Source organism: Harpia harpyja, chromosome 10 (assembly GCF_026419915.1).
Source record: "Harpia harpyja isolate bHarHar1 chromosome 10, bHarHar1 primary haplotype, whole genome shotgun sequence".
Classification (NCBI taxonomy): Eukaryota; Metazoa; Chordata; class Aves; order Accipitriformes; family Accipitridae; genus Harpia; species Harpia harpyja.
In genome coordinates, this window is record NC_068949.1 from 32,678,412 (window position 1) to 32,692,079 (window position 13,668).

A 13,668-nucleotide genomic window follows, 5' to 3' on the forward strand; every position below is an offset into this window, starting at 1 on the left:
CAAACCCATATGGACATCATTAAACACGCACTGTACAGTATTAAAACTGTGTTCCATAAAGTGTGATTTAGAAAAAAAAAAAAAGACCTATGAAGTGTGGATTTTTTTTTTTTCCTAAGGTCATGGGAAAATGAAGAAGTAGGGGAGAGAGAAAAGGTTCAGCAGTGCTGCGGGTTAGCTCATAGCTCTCCATGCCTGCAGACCGAAAAACCCAGCCTGCCTTATCCACCATGGAAGATTAATTACCCAGTAACTTCAGGCCAGAGATGACGAATTTCTGTTTGGCAGACCACAGAGACAACTTCTACAAAAATTACAGGTTACAAAGCAGCACAAGACCTTGAGGATCTTACTTCTGCCAAATTAGGTTGCCATCGCTTCTCCTGAAAGGAGTTGCCTTTAGTGGGGCAAAAGAGCAGGTTTCTCCAAACTGCTGAGGGTTAGTTATCAAGGCCACTAACACAGGTGAGGGTAGACCCTTGTCCCAAGCACGACACATGTGTGGCACAGGGTTTACTCCCAGTTTCTGTTATGGCGCCAGACTGGCTTCTCCTGGCTGTAGTCTATGCTAGCAGCATATCCAGCAACCAGGTAACTTCTGCAAGGCAGCGAGGGCACGCTTATCCTCAGCTTCAGGTTCTCACCTGTGTTCGGGACACTTCTGTCATCCCTCTGTTATCTCTTATGTGGGATTGGGGATGAAAAGATATGGGAAGGAGAGAAAGTGATAAACGAAATACATCAGAGAGCAAATAAACACAACGTACAGAGTACCAGTGGGACAAATAGAAATGAGTGTAGCAATGCTGGGGGAAGCAGGACAGAACATACTGAGAAGGAAGAAAACAATATCCAAGGGATGTAAGGATAATGAAAAAACCCAGAGACAGTTAAAAAATGACACAAGAAAAGATATGTCAATATGAGGCAGAGAAGCTGATGCAGTCAGGGATGGTAAGAGAGCAAAAAGAAAGCAAGAGATAAGAACAAAGCACAATTTTAAAATGTCTGGTAAAAGATTTATGTATGTATGTAAAATAGGATACAATAAGTCAACCACCTACAACACACACTAGACAACTTACAATGACCTAGCCCTTTATACTGGAGTGAGACCTGCCAAACCCTGTTTGATGGCTGAATTCCCTCTGATCGTGGAGCAAGCGCTAGCTGAAGTGAAACAATCCACAGTGAAAATGGTAGCTAACAGGATTTTACAGCAACTACAGCTACAGAAAGGTATTCTGCATAGCCTTGTTGCTTTGCTTACTCCTTTGTCTCAGAGCAGCTGGATTCCCTTATGAAGACTGTATTGGTGCTCCGTTGATTTTACAGCTACACAATTAAAAGGATGTCTCAAAGATACAGATGAAGATACATACCTAATTGCTTTCAAGCCCTTTTTGGTTTTCTTTATGAAACTTTAGTAAAAATAAATGCATAAAAAGAGCATTCAGGGCACACACAAATTATCTGCTATATAAAACCTCTAAATGTTCAGGTCAGTTGAGCCTCTCTGCTGGTTTTGCTGTGTGATGTCTGTGTTTAGCAATCTCCCAGAATAGGTATTACCTACCCTCACCTCTTGAAAGCTGGTGAGTTAATTAGGGTTAAATTTGTTGTGTTGGCCCCAAAGCCTGTGTGCATATACTCCATACATGTCCATCTCCAGGCAAGACAGAAGAATTAACATGATTTGCAGAGGGGGTTACTGATGAATGAACCTCCTTTATATCCCGGCCCTCTCCAGATTTTTTCATTCCCATCAAACAAACATACACATTAATACACACACAAATAACTTTGGGTGCACGTGTGCTCCCATTGAATTCAATACAGTATTCACTGTAGAAAACTACCCATGTGCATAAATGTTTGGAGGAGGGCCACTCTCGGGATGAGGCTGACATCAAGTTTAATGTTATCTAGCTGCATTACTCTGGAGGTGAAATGTTTTTGACATGTGTCTCTGTAGGGCTGTGTCCTACTTAATTCAAAATCAGGAATTTGCTTTGATGTTTTGAAAATAAAGCCTTAAAAGAAGCAGCAGACACAACTGGCAAAACTTCTTCAGGAAGTTTGCAAAGGACCATTAGAGCCCCAAGCTGTTAAATGGTCTATTTTGGGTCAGTGCTCTCTTAAACTGATAGTCACATCTACTTATAGAGTTCCCTGGCATGTGAGTATATCTGAACTGAACGTATCTGAAATGGAGATAAGATTGGAGATTTTCTGAGCGCGTATTAGGGTAGACAAAATCATGGCAGACAGCAACGTTTGTTTGTTAAAGTAAAAAATTCTCTGTTTGCTGATATTAATTCAACCTTCTCTCACAAACATTATTTGTCCTGCCAAAGATCAGGACTTACCGGGCAGTAAACCAGGGCTCAGTACTTTATATGCCTGTCAACAAAAACATTAAATATAAGACACTTGTCATAAATCTGCATGGACAAAATTTTCTGATTTATGACGATGCTGAATGATTGAGGCAAGAATGTATTTTTAAAAAAGCCTTAAAAGAAAGCAGACAAAAAAGGAAGAAAAAAAGGTAGTAATTACATAATGCACTGGAGACCGGCCTTCCATAAGAAGAGGGGAAAAGGCACTCCTCTTACGATGCCCAATTCACCCCTTGCCTAATAATCCAAAAGCACCTTTCAAAGTACTGCGTTTTTTCACAGGCTGGAAGCACCACAAAGCACCCTTCATCAGCCTGGCCTTTTGGCAGTTCTCCTTCTCCGAATGCAAATGCTACATCTGGAAAAGGCAGGAATCCTCTCTCCTGCCTGAAAGCCTCCTTTTATCTCTGTCCTCTGCAGAACTCCTACTTCTTGCAACTACTCACTCCAACATACTACTTTATTGAAGGGATTGAAGGCTTTCTCCTCATCTGCTCAACGTCTGCCCCTTCTTAAAGTCCCAGCTCACCTTCGGAGCCCGCTTGCTAGCTAGGGCCATCCCTCAGCCAAGCATCCACAAAACAACCCCCTCCCAAACACAGAGATGAGCATGAGAACGATAACAATGAAGATTAACAGAAGCTTATTTGTCAGGCCTGGCAAGAAGAGCATCTCATTAGCTGGTATGGCCTGTGCAATTCAGCCGCCGGGGGTTCCTCCTCCCCCCAGGGGATGACACCGATGCATCATGAACATTAATAACATTGTTAGTGCGTGTCCAACAGAGCCCTGCTTTGTGCATTGAGACGACCCAGCAAACAATAAGATACTTCTCCACTGACTTCTTGCTGGAAGAGTTTAAAGCTGTTTGCAGGGATGTGAACGACTCTTGCAGCTTTCTCTAGCTGCCCCTCGCCCTTAACTTCACTGTAAAGATATGTATGGAGGTGAAGAAACTAATCCAGACCCAGCAAGACGCCTTGATACCCCGGTTACTGGCTACAGGGACTGCAGAGGTTATGTGCAAGCTGAAGAACTTTATTATTGGGACCACAGAAAGGAAAGTGCTCAGTTTTGTTACCCACATGCCTCCCCAAATCTGGGAGTTCTATTGCTAAAATGTCCCATCCTGTAGGAAGAAATGTAGAACGTTGGCAACATGTACTGGTCCCCGCTACAGAGTAAAAGCTACCCCAGTTACTCAGTCTGCATACTTTATTTGCATTTGCCTGTATTTAAGGGGGTTGACGACAGCTTTACATCCCACCTTCTGGTCCTAAGTTCAGAACAGCTGAAATCATTCTCCTCACCTGGGGTGAAAATTCACTGTGCCCTTGCTGGTGTCATACCGCTGTGGCTGGGCTTTTTCACAGTGAAACCCTCCCTGCTCCTCTTTTATTTAGCAAAAATTCATAATGCCCCAAACAAGTGTTGCACCAGGGCTTGCTCTTTAATGTGTTTTTGAGCCCCTTCTTTGCTCGCCAGATGCTGGCAGGGGAGAAAGGGATCAGCCACGTGACTGACACTTTCCCAGAGCTGCCCGCTGGAAGAGTGAGGCATTAAGTAGGCAGGACCAGACACACTGCAGCATGGCGAACGGCAGATCAAGTCCCATCCATGCAGCACCCAGAGACCTGAACGCCACTGCAGAAGGGGTCACCTGCAAAGTCGTCTGTCAGATGTCTCTGTACATGTCTGTTCACTCTACAGCCATCCTGCTGCTCAGTAGGGATGATGAAAACTATCCAAAGTCTGGCTTTTGGGACCATCTTTCAACAGGAACCAAGAGGTTCATTTTTGGTAAAACATTTTCCTGAAAAGAAAGCTCCTCTTTTAGCCAGATTTAGAGGATAATCAATATCTCCACAAAATACTGCATTTTGATGGAAATAAGAAGATTAATTTAATCTTAACATCCTCAAGAACTCTACAGCTCCCCTAGCAAGAGAGGACAACATTGGTGAGGTTCTAATCATTAGGAAAAGAACTGAGACCAGCAACCTATCCAACAGGGAGCAGCAAACATGGCAACATTGCCAATTCACTAGTGAACCAGGACAGCTTCAAGTCTCTGATGAACGTTGTCTCTGGTATGAGTCATTCACACTTCATTCCCAGCATGCTTGGATGGGAAAGGAAAAGGTTTATCTGTTAGATATGGTGCCCCTGCCATCCTAACCCCACAGCTGTTGCAATGGGTCTCGTCTCATAAAGCAAACCAGACATTTTTTGGCCCCCATTTTCTTCTTCTTTTATAGTTTCAAGCACTAGGTATCTCAGGTTACTAGTGATTTTTTGCGGTGGTTCCCAAATGAGCCTGAACTGCTCTGATTTTTCAAACCCACAAGACTGTAATTGAAAGCAAATGTAATCAGACATATACAATGTTCTGAGGTTCACCACAGTGCACTGCAGTCAGCATTACTGGAGTGGCTATTAAAACTCCTTGGAGCTGGGAAGCAAATACAGCTTGCAAGAATCCAGCAAATAACCAGCATTTATTAGATTAGACTAAAGGATTGCAAAGCCACAGTCAATCCTCTATTCAGAATATATCTGAGGTCTGTTTAAACGAACATCTTTCCTGAGCTTAGGCCAATTGTTTTAAGAGATGCGAATGGAAACAAGGAAAGAATTCTACTTTTAACACAACAAATTCTGCAATCCTTACATCAGTGTAAATCCTGAATAGTCCATTACTGTCAGCAGGGTCGTTCCAATCAAATTCTGGCATAACTGGAAAATGAAAGTCGCCCAAAGACAAAGGGTTTCTTTGAACCTAGACACACATCTCTAGCTAAAGATAAGCAGTAGCAAATCCCTTCCATAAACCTCCTAAACAAAATGCAAGCATTAAAAGGCAGGGGGAGGGTTTTAATTGAATTCCCACTGGCACTTGAGTCTGCACTTAAAAGCAGGTCTAGGGTTATCTGTGAAATTTCAATTAAATCAAAAGCTTTGATAACATGATAAGTCACTCCAGAGTTTGGAGTCAAAACATGTTGTTATTTGATCCTCTGCTTGTGTTTCTGGGAACAGCATGCATGAAAGACAGTCAGCTGCAGACTGGTCAAGAAGATGGAAAGGGTGGAAATGAATCTACCAATAGATCACTGTGTCTCCTATAGCCAGACCCACTTGAGTTCTGGTATTTTTTATACATCCTAAGTCCTAAAGAAGGCACCCCATTTCTCAAGAGACAGAAGGACAGAGCAAAACATATCATCTTGGACGCATGCAGCGCTCCAGGGGACAGTTCCCTACTGCCAGAAATGTTTTTTCTTTCCAGGCTTGCTACAAGCAAGATTTTAAACAGCAACAGCATTGGGAGCTGAATGCAAAACTCTGTGGACACGAAACACCAAGCCCTGTGTATGTAATGAAGTGAATTTCCAGCATAAATCCTTTGGTGGCGTGGGGTGAACAGGTGAAGCCAGGCGCACCAAACAATAATTGTCTAACACGGTGTTATGATACAGTCCAGCCAGAAAGGAAGCCCAGCTCTCCTCCTAATTCAAAGCAGGAGGCGGTGGCTCTCCAGAAAGATCTGACTTGCTTTACCTGTTGTTCAACACTCTGATTGCTAACGCTTCCTCCTCTCTCTTCAGTGGCAATTGCTGCATGCTAAAGGCAGTACCAGAGACTCTTGGAGTTCAAAGTCCTGTTTACCAAGGAAATATCACCCCTACTTCCCAGTGTTTAGACAGAAACGCTCCACCTTAAATAAATGTGAGATGTCATCTCCACCTGGCCTGTAGTCAACAGCATTAAAACACATTTTAAGCAATGCCTTCTCTTGTAACATATAGTACAGCCTGATAAAACCCTATCAAATGTAATGGGATGTCTTACATTGCCCCCAACCAGTTCAGAATCGCGTATAGGGTTGCACTAGGCACATGTACACGAGAAAAACGCTCTTTTTATAAGCAGTGAGGCTACTGATCCTCAACAGCATTAAAAATAAAGGGACTCTCCAGATAAGCAATGTCAAAATTACATAGCGATCAACAATAGGAAGCGCAGAGCACTGCAAAGTCCCATCTGACCCCAGGCGCCACTGGGGGATAATTTATCACTCTGGCAGCAAACACCCCATTGAGCACGTCTGTCCCTAGTGCCCTCCTCTTCAGAGTGGAAAAAGATCTTCATTAAACAATAGTGCGACCATATTAAATATAGACATGGCAATGACAAGCTGGATTCTTCTCCATGATACAATTATATTTGTAACATAAGCTGCCTATTCTTGTTTTTCAGAGACGTGACACACAGAGGACAAGACAGGCTATATTAAATTCTGTCATGTTAGTGAAAAGAAAACTCCACCCCATCTCCTCCTGCCTGGCAGGTCATGAGTCAACGGTGACAGATACCTCAGTGCATTCAATTAACCTGCTAGCAGGGGCTCCCAAGAACAAGAAATCCAGATAAAAAGAGGAAGTCCCCATCCCTCTTTCTCTCCTCAGTTCCAGGCTTATCCACAAAGCACAGCAGGACCAGATGCTTCTCTTCCGCATGGACCTAAAGATCTCTTTTGTGTTTAACAGCATGGGTGATTCAACCCTATGGGTTGCCCCTATTCTGGGGCATCAAATCAAGCATCACCAGTCTTTAAACTGAGACTTTCAGAAGATCTTGTGGCACTGAGCCAAACATTTCTAGAAGGGAAGGCTCAAGGATAACAGGTGCCCCAAATCCTTCACAACAAGCTTGATAACCTCTGAATCCGGTTATTTTGGTTCTGCTCCAATCCTGCCTCGTTAGCCCAGGTTTCCCCCCATGCCAGATGAATACATTTGTTCTTTTGGTTCCCTAATTGGTTTTGCATATAGAAGCACCAGCAGAACAGGCTTTCCTGACAGATTTTGGAAGAAATGTTTCTTCCAACATTGACTGAAGGAAGGAATTTTATGGGTTAAGTTAAACATTAAGCAAACTATCACTTTCTAATCTACAAAATAGGCATTGGCAAATTATCAGCAGTGATTGTTCCTTTAGGATATGGACAAAAATTACTGGACAGGGAAAAGGCCCTTGAGGCAACAGGCCTGGCATTTAGCTTTTCTAAAGCCAACATCTCTGCATTTCAAAACACCTCTTCGGTCCCAACTCTTCTACAGAGAAAGAAAAAAAAATTGTCTTGAATTTGTGCTCATAAACAGTAAACTTTTACTAACACTGACACTACTGTTGTGTTTGGCCCCAGGAAGGCAGTGTCCGGGGCTGCTGCTGAAGCAGCAGCGTGTCGGCAAGGCTCTGATCTCAGTCACGTTCTGATGGAATTTGGATAAGTCTGGTTATTCTTAATCCATCCTGTGCCTGTGACAGCATGCCACTTTTAAACCCTGCAGCATGCTCATAACCAATCCAGGCAAAAGCTATTTCTGTGCACTTGGCCGCCAATGCCAAGCGTCAGTACATTAAACTATCTTTGCTCCTCTCGGCCGTGTCCTTTCACAGTCAGACCTATAAAGCACAAGCAAACCCAAATGTGATATTCAAGGCAAGGAATAAAAGCTTTTGCTCTACAGTAACAGCAGTAACATGTGCTGCTCCAACTGTCATTCTTCTACATCTTTTTTTTGTGGTTGCTGAGCCTATTTCATTTAATGTGGTTTATGTTTTCCCCCAGGTTTATTGTTTGGTATTTATCTACATATAATTTCTTTTTTTATTTTCTGGATAAGTAGTAAAAAGATTCAAATCTTCTCTCAGGAAGGCTGAGTTATTTGCTGGTATCACCAATGTTGGAGCCAGTAGCAAATTTCAATATCCTCCATTTGATATTCCAGCACAAATCATTTATATGTTGCAAACAAAAGGGAAAGTCCCATGTGTAACTAAAGAAGAGGACGAGTAACGCATCTGTTATTTCCTTTTTTTCCATTCCTAGAGACTCCTCCATCCCTCCATTGGCTTAGTTTATTTAAGATAACAATCTCCAAGCGAGACCTTCCCAAAGATCATGGTAATAGGCATTGCTGAAAGGCAGCATACACTGTTGGGGTATCTAGAGCCCCATCTGAAAAACAGCCAGGTCCCAGAGACTGAGCTCCCGCTCTCCGGGTCAGAGGGAGCACAACTGGGAATCAGCCACACTTCACTCCTCTATTTCTGGGGCACAAGGCTGCCTGACCTCTCAGCCACAGATTTATGATAGTCCCACACTATGGGCAGGATACTGTAAAGCACATCTGTGATTTAGAAGCCGAAAAAACATTTTCACCATTTCAAATTTAGGTGGTGAGGCCAAATATTTCTAGTAAATACAGCCCTAAAACAGGCACGTTTGAAAAACTAAACACAGGTGCTCTACTACACTAATTCCCACTGAAATCAGTGAGAGCTGGATGACTAATTAGGAGTAGCCAAGCAAGGCTCTTGGCAAACTCAGCCCTAACAGGTTATTGCATCCTTAGCTACCTAAATCTCAGTGAAGGTAATTAAGTCATTCTTTGAAAATATTAACTTTTTCTTCCCTTCAGAACAGTGGGTCTTAACTGCCTTATCCTGCCACCATCTTTATTCAGAGCTTTTCCTGCTCTGTGTTTTACAATTTACTTCCCAGCTGATAAATCACATAAAAATAAAACTTCCATGTTTTTTCTGATTTTGCATTTCTTAGGGAAATTAATTTCCATTCTGCACCTCTCAAGTGGAATGAATTTCCCTAATACTGAGCAGTCACAATACCACTGCCAAGTGCAGACTGTAACACCGACTGTCATAAAATGGTGCTGACCACATTCCTAAACAATGTGAAAATTACCTATACTATAATTCCTGTAGAAACAGCAACCACAAAAAAAGAATGACATCTTTCCTCATAGCACATCTGCTCAGAGAGTCAACTATCAAATGTGTTGGGAAACACAATTCTAAAGGGATGAAATATAAGGGAAGAAACATAAGGGATGAAACAGAAGAGAAAATATTTGTATAATATCAAACAAATCAGAATAAATATAGATATTTTACAGATGAAAAATTTTCCTCCTCTACCAATAGGTAATTGAATTGCTATTGCAGGGCAGATCAGAGTACACTTGGGAAACAGAAATAGTCATATGTAAACACAGTCATGCTTATGGATAGAAAGAAGCGTATTAGGGAACTCTGCTTTAGCACTGGTAGACTCACAAACTAAAGCATGCTTCCTTAACATGGTCACTGCATTACCCTGGCAACTTCTTTCCAGTTTCCTTATCAGAAATTTGTAATACATGAAGAATAAAGGGAGAATCCAGCCTCCGTTTTACAGTGGCTGCCTGGCATCTGAGTATCTGAGTGTTATACCAATATTTATGTGAGAGATACAATCAGTAAAGCCCATAGCTACAGACCACAATAAAGCATTTCTATTCTTCAGTAAAGGCACCTTCACCATTAAGTCCATTTTCTGCATCAACCCTCATAATATTATGTCATATACCTAATAAGTTCCCTAGTTTTCCCGGATTTGCATATTGTTTGAAAACCACTTTATGATTCTTACAGGAAAAATATTCTCAGATACCGAACACTGTTTTAAATTCAGCTGTTAGTATTATTAGTGGTGGTTTAAACAGAAGTCTCATTTGAGTCTGCATGCATTTCTGCAGGGGGAGTATTGGAGAACTGAATCATTGGCTCTTGATCTGCTTTTTAGACTGGATCCAGACCCAGAAAGAAAAAGCGAACTCACACATGAGTGGTCTGGCTGCGATACTTTGAACGTACCTGCAAAAAAGCCCTAAAAGCAGTGGACCATATGCAATGTCTAACTGATTAATCCTACTCTTTGGGTATTTCTGTTATTTCTAGTAAAAAAAGAATCATTAAAAAAATGGTTTCTGAGATTTTGTTTGTTGACTATGAGCCCTGGCCTGACCTCAGCCTTGAATTTAAATCCCCAGTAGAAGTCTGAAATTAATCCACCTCTGGCTTAGTTATCAGTAATTATAATTATTAACAGAAGTATCCAGTAAATGAATGGCTTTCAGTGACATGGTATTTTAACTTAGAATAATGGATAAATAAAAATGCCCTTCCTTCTTACCTTACAGTATCTTTTCCCATAGCAATGCAGGATCTGGTCCTTACATGGGCATGGTAAAAGACACAAGCCCAGCCATTTGCCTATATACATTCACATTTGCTCAAACACTAAAATACCACATATTACAGACCTAAGCAGTTGAAAACTGGCTGCCCTGGGAACACTGGCACTGGAGCTCCAAACCCTGCCTTGCACATCAGTGCTCCCAATGTGTGCCGGCTCCCTTACAAAGGCCACGCTTCCACCACGTGAAACAGCCTGAGAGAGCTCCCAGACTATCCCATGGAGGGACTGTGTGTCCTCCTATGGTCTCTCCCATGCAGCATGAAGGAAACCTGTTGCTGGGAGCTATCTGACCTGGAGCCAGCTCCACCAGCAGGAGCAGACTCAAAGGAGACTGTCAGCTGGTTCAAACGCTGTGATTTCTTGAGACATCTCTCCAGCTATCTGCCTGTAAGCTGCTGTACTCGAAAGAGGTTTAATGGGGCTGAAAGGAACACCTTCTGCCTATTGTCACAGGACTCGAAAGCCTGGACCGTCACCAAAACAGGAAACAGAAAACCTAAGCTGCGAATCCAACTGAACAAATCGGCCAGATTGGAACAGTGTTGGGAAAGCCCAGCTTTTATTATAGCTGGATTGCGGGCTGCTCAGCACTGCGGGCAATCAGAGCACAGCAGCAGTAGGAAATGACCCTGTAGGGAGCAGCCTGCAAGCCAAACACAGCATAACCCGGACAGGACAGTACACAGAAGCAGGGAGGAGGCAAGGGTAGGGCAGATGAAGAGTTATAAGGAAGAAGCCAGGAACACGTTTGTAAAAGTGCCTAAGGGACTACAGGGAGATGTTGGTTTCTTTTAGGACAATAGGAACAGAAGCGAAGGGCACAGCTTCGCAGCCGAATTACTGCAGTAATCCATAAATTACTGCACACGCTTCATCGCGAGTCATGGCTCAAAAATTAAGGGCATGGATACCTCTCCGCGCATCCCACCTGCCAGGTAAACCAGACTTTTTTGTGCCTCCTCCCTCAAAGTTTAAGCTTCCATGTTTTTCTGGCTGGGAGCACATGCTCAGTCACTGCTCTACAGACAGGCAATAACTCAGTGGACTCTCTGGGCTCAACAACCCAAAAGCCCATGGGATTAAGGCTACATTCCTGAAAGTTAGTTAATTAAACTCTAGGTCAGGCTTTGTCTTATGAGGCTGAGCTGCTGCAGAAAAACAGAGCAGGTGATCATGAAACTAAAGACCATTTCATTGTGCAGAGAGGAGACATGAAGGCGGCACAAGCAACTCTGTTCTGCCATCCCTTGGTGGCTGAGCCCCTCGCTTGGCAATATATGTTCTCTTTTAATCCAGCCAGTTGAATGGCATGTCTATGCTGGTATATCAATATATGAACCACCTCTGCACTGAGGGCTAAAAGAAGCAGCTGAAGAAATAGATAAAATAATTAGGGTAGTCTAGATGCTGCCCCCAGGCTACACCCCTACCACCCCCAGTGAGATGAAGGATGGACCAAGAGGTCCAGGGAAGACTGAATTCATAGGGCTTGGGCACCACTGGCTCACTGTTTCTGGAGGGGCTTGGCAAAGTAGCAAAATGAGGGAATAAATTGGGGATTTCTGTGGCTGATCGTGCTCCTTCCTGCAGTGACTGCTGAGGCTGAGAATCGCCCTGGAGGTGTCCTTCCCCCGGACCCTACACAGTGGTCCAGTGAGCCCCAGATCTCCTCCTTTCCCCCACAGTTCACAGAAGAAAAACACTAAGATATTTCTGTTGGCTTTTACATCATCTTTTTGTAGAGACTAATCTTCAGTTTCAACAATACATCTTTTGTGAAGCACTCCCAGCAGAAACCTTAGACACCTTCCCTAAGATCTGTTTGCTTACAGAAGACGAGGTAGGATTTGTTTAAACCCAGCTAGATTAATGTCTTGCAGACATTAGTGAAGTGAGATTTAATCAGGTTATTGCTCTACATTTTCCAGGGAAATAAATCACACATATTACTAGGTTGGAATAAGACACAAGGCTTGGGCTGAGAACATTTAGCCTTTTTTGTTTTTCCAGGGGGGGAGCGAATGGATAACTTGAAAATTGCTGCAAGGCTGTTGAACAGGGAGCTCAGCAAACGTCCCTCAACAACTTGTAGGAGGGAAAAGAGAAAGCAAGCCATAATGGCTAGTGCCAGCCCAGGGGTGGGCCTCGGTCCCCATTCCCTGCCTTGCGGAGGTCCAGTCCTGACCCTATTTTACTCAGGCCTAATGCTCTAGGGTCCGTATCAGTACAGAAAGCAGACAGAAGTGTTAAACAGCATTTAAAGCAGATTCCTGAGGTCCATTTGAGATCCTCCAGGTGAACTCTCCCATAACCCTGGGGACCTCACTCCTCTTCTGGGTGTCTGTTTCTGCCTGGGACATGGGGATGCCTCCTTGCATCAGAGGGGTGTTGTGGGATCAAGCAACATCTGCAAACCTTCTTACAAAGGATGGAACCTTCTTACTAAATGGAAACTGTGATGGTCAGCAGGTCTCAAGAGTATAGGTATATCCTGCTGCAATGGTTTCTAAGTTTGCAATATGTGTTTAGCAATGAACACGCAACTGTATTTATTCACCGCAGACATTTTTCTAAATCAAAGCTGGCTAGAAAAAAAAAAAACAACAGAAAACCAGCTCTTTTTTCAGACCTTTGATTTAAAAACTGCTCTTTCTCTCATTCAAAAAAGACTTCACCCTCTGCTATGCTAGCAGTGTTTTCTTTAATACAAATGCTAATACATCCCCTTGTATAAAACCATGTATGTGCAAGAGACAAAGTTGGGGAAATCAAACTGCAAAGGTCCTCTCCTCTATACCAGCATGGGAACAGGTAGCTGAAGCCAATACAAATCTTTCCACTAACTACAGGTTTGTGTGTGCTGAAGTTCCCAAAACCCAAAAGCTTTACATCCATTTCCCCTTACCTAATGGGCTGTGCAAACACTGGAGAAAGCAAATTACGGTAACACAGCCTGCAATCAAGTTTCAAATCGTGCAACAAAGCAGCACAAAACACAATGGGACCAAGTCAAAATCTTATTGCGGAGCACAGCAAAATACATCCTGTTCGGTATGAAGGAGAAAAGGAAATATGAGGCGAGGCAGCACAGTTGCTTGTAAATACCCTCCTGCCAATGCTTTCCCTGGATAAATTAGTCCTCTGAACCCTGACTGCATC

General features: G+C 43.0%; 1 protein-coding gene across 3 annotated transcripts in view; it reads right to left on the reverse strand.

The window, feature by feature from the left end:
• Positions 1–13,668, reverse strand: part of SH3PXD2A (SH3 and PX domains 2A) — a 269,424-nt gene that overhangs the window by 135,653 nt on the left and 120,103 nt on the right. The window lies entirely within an intron of this gene.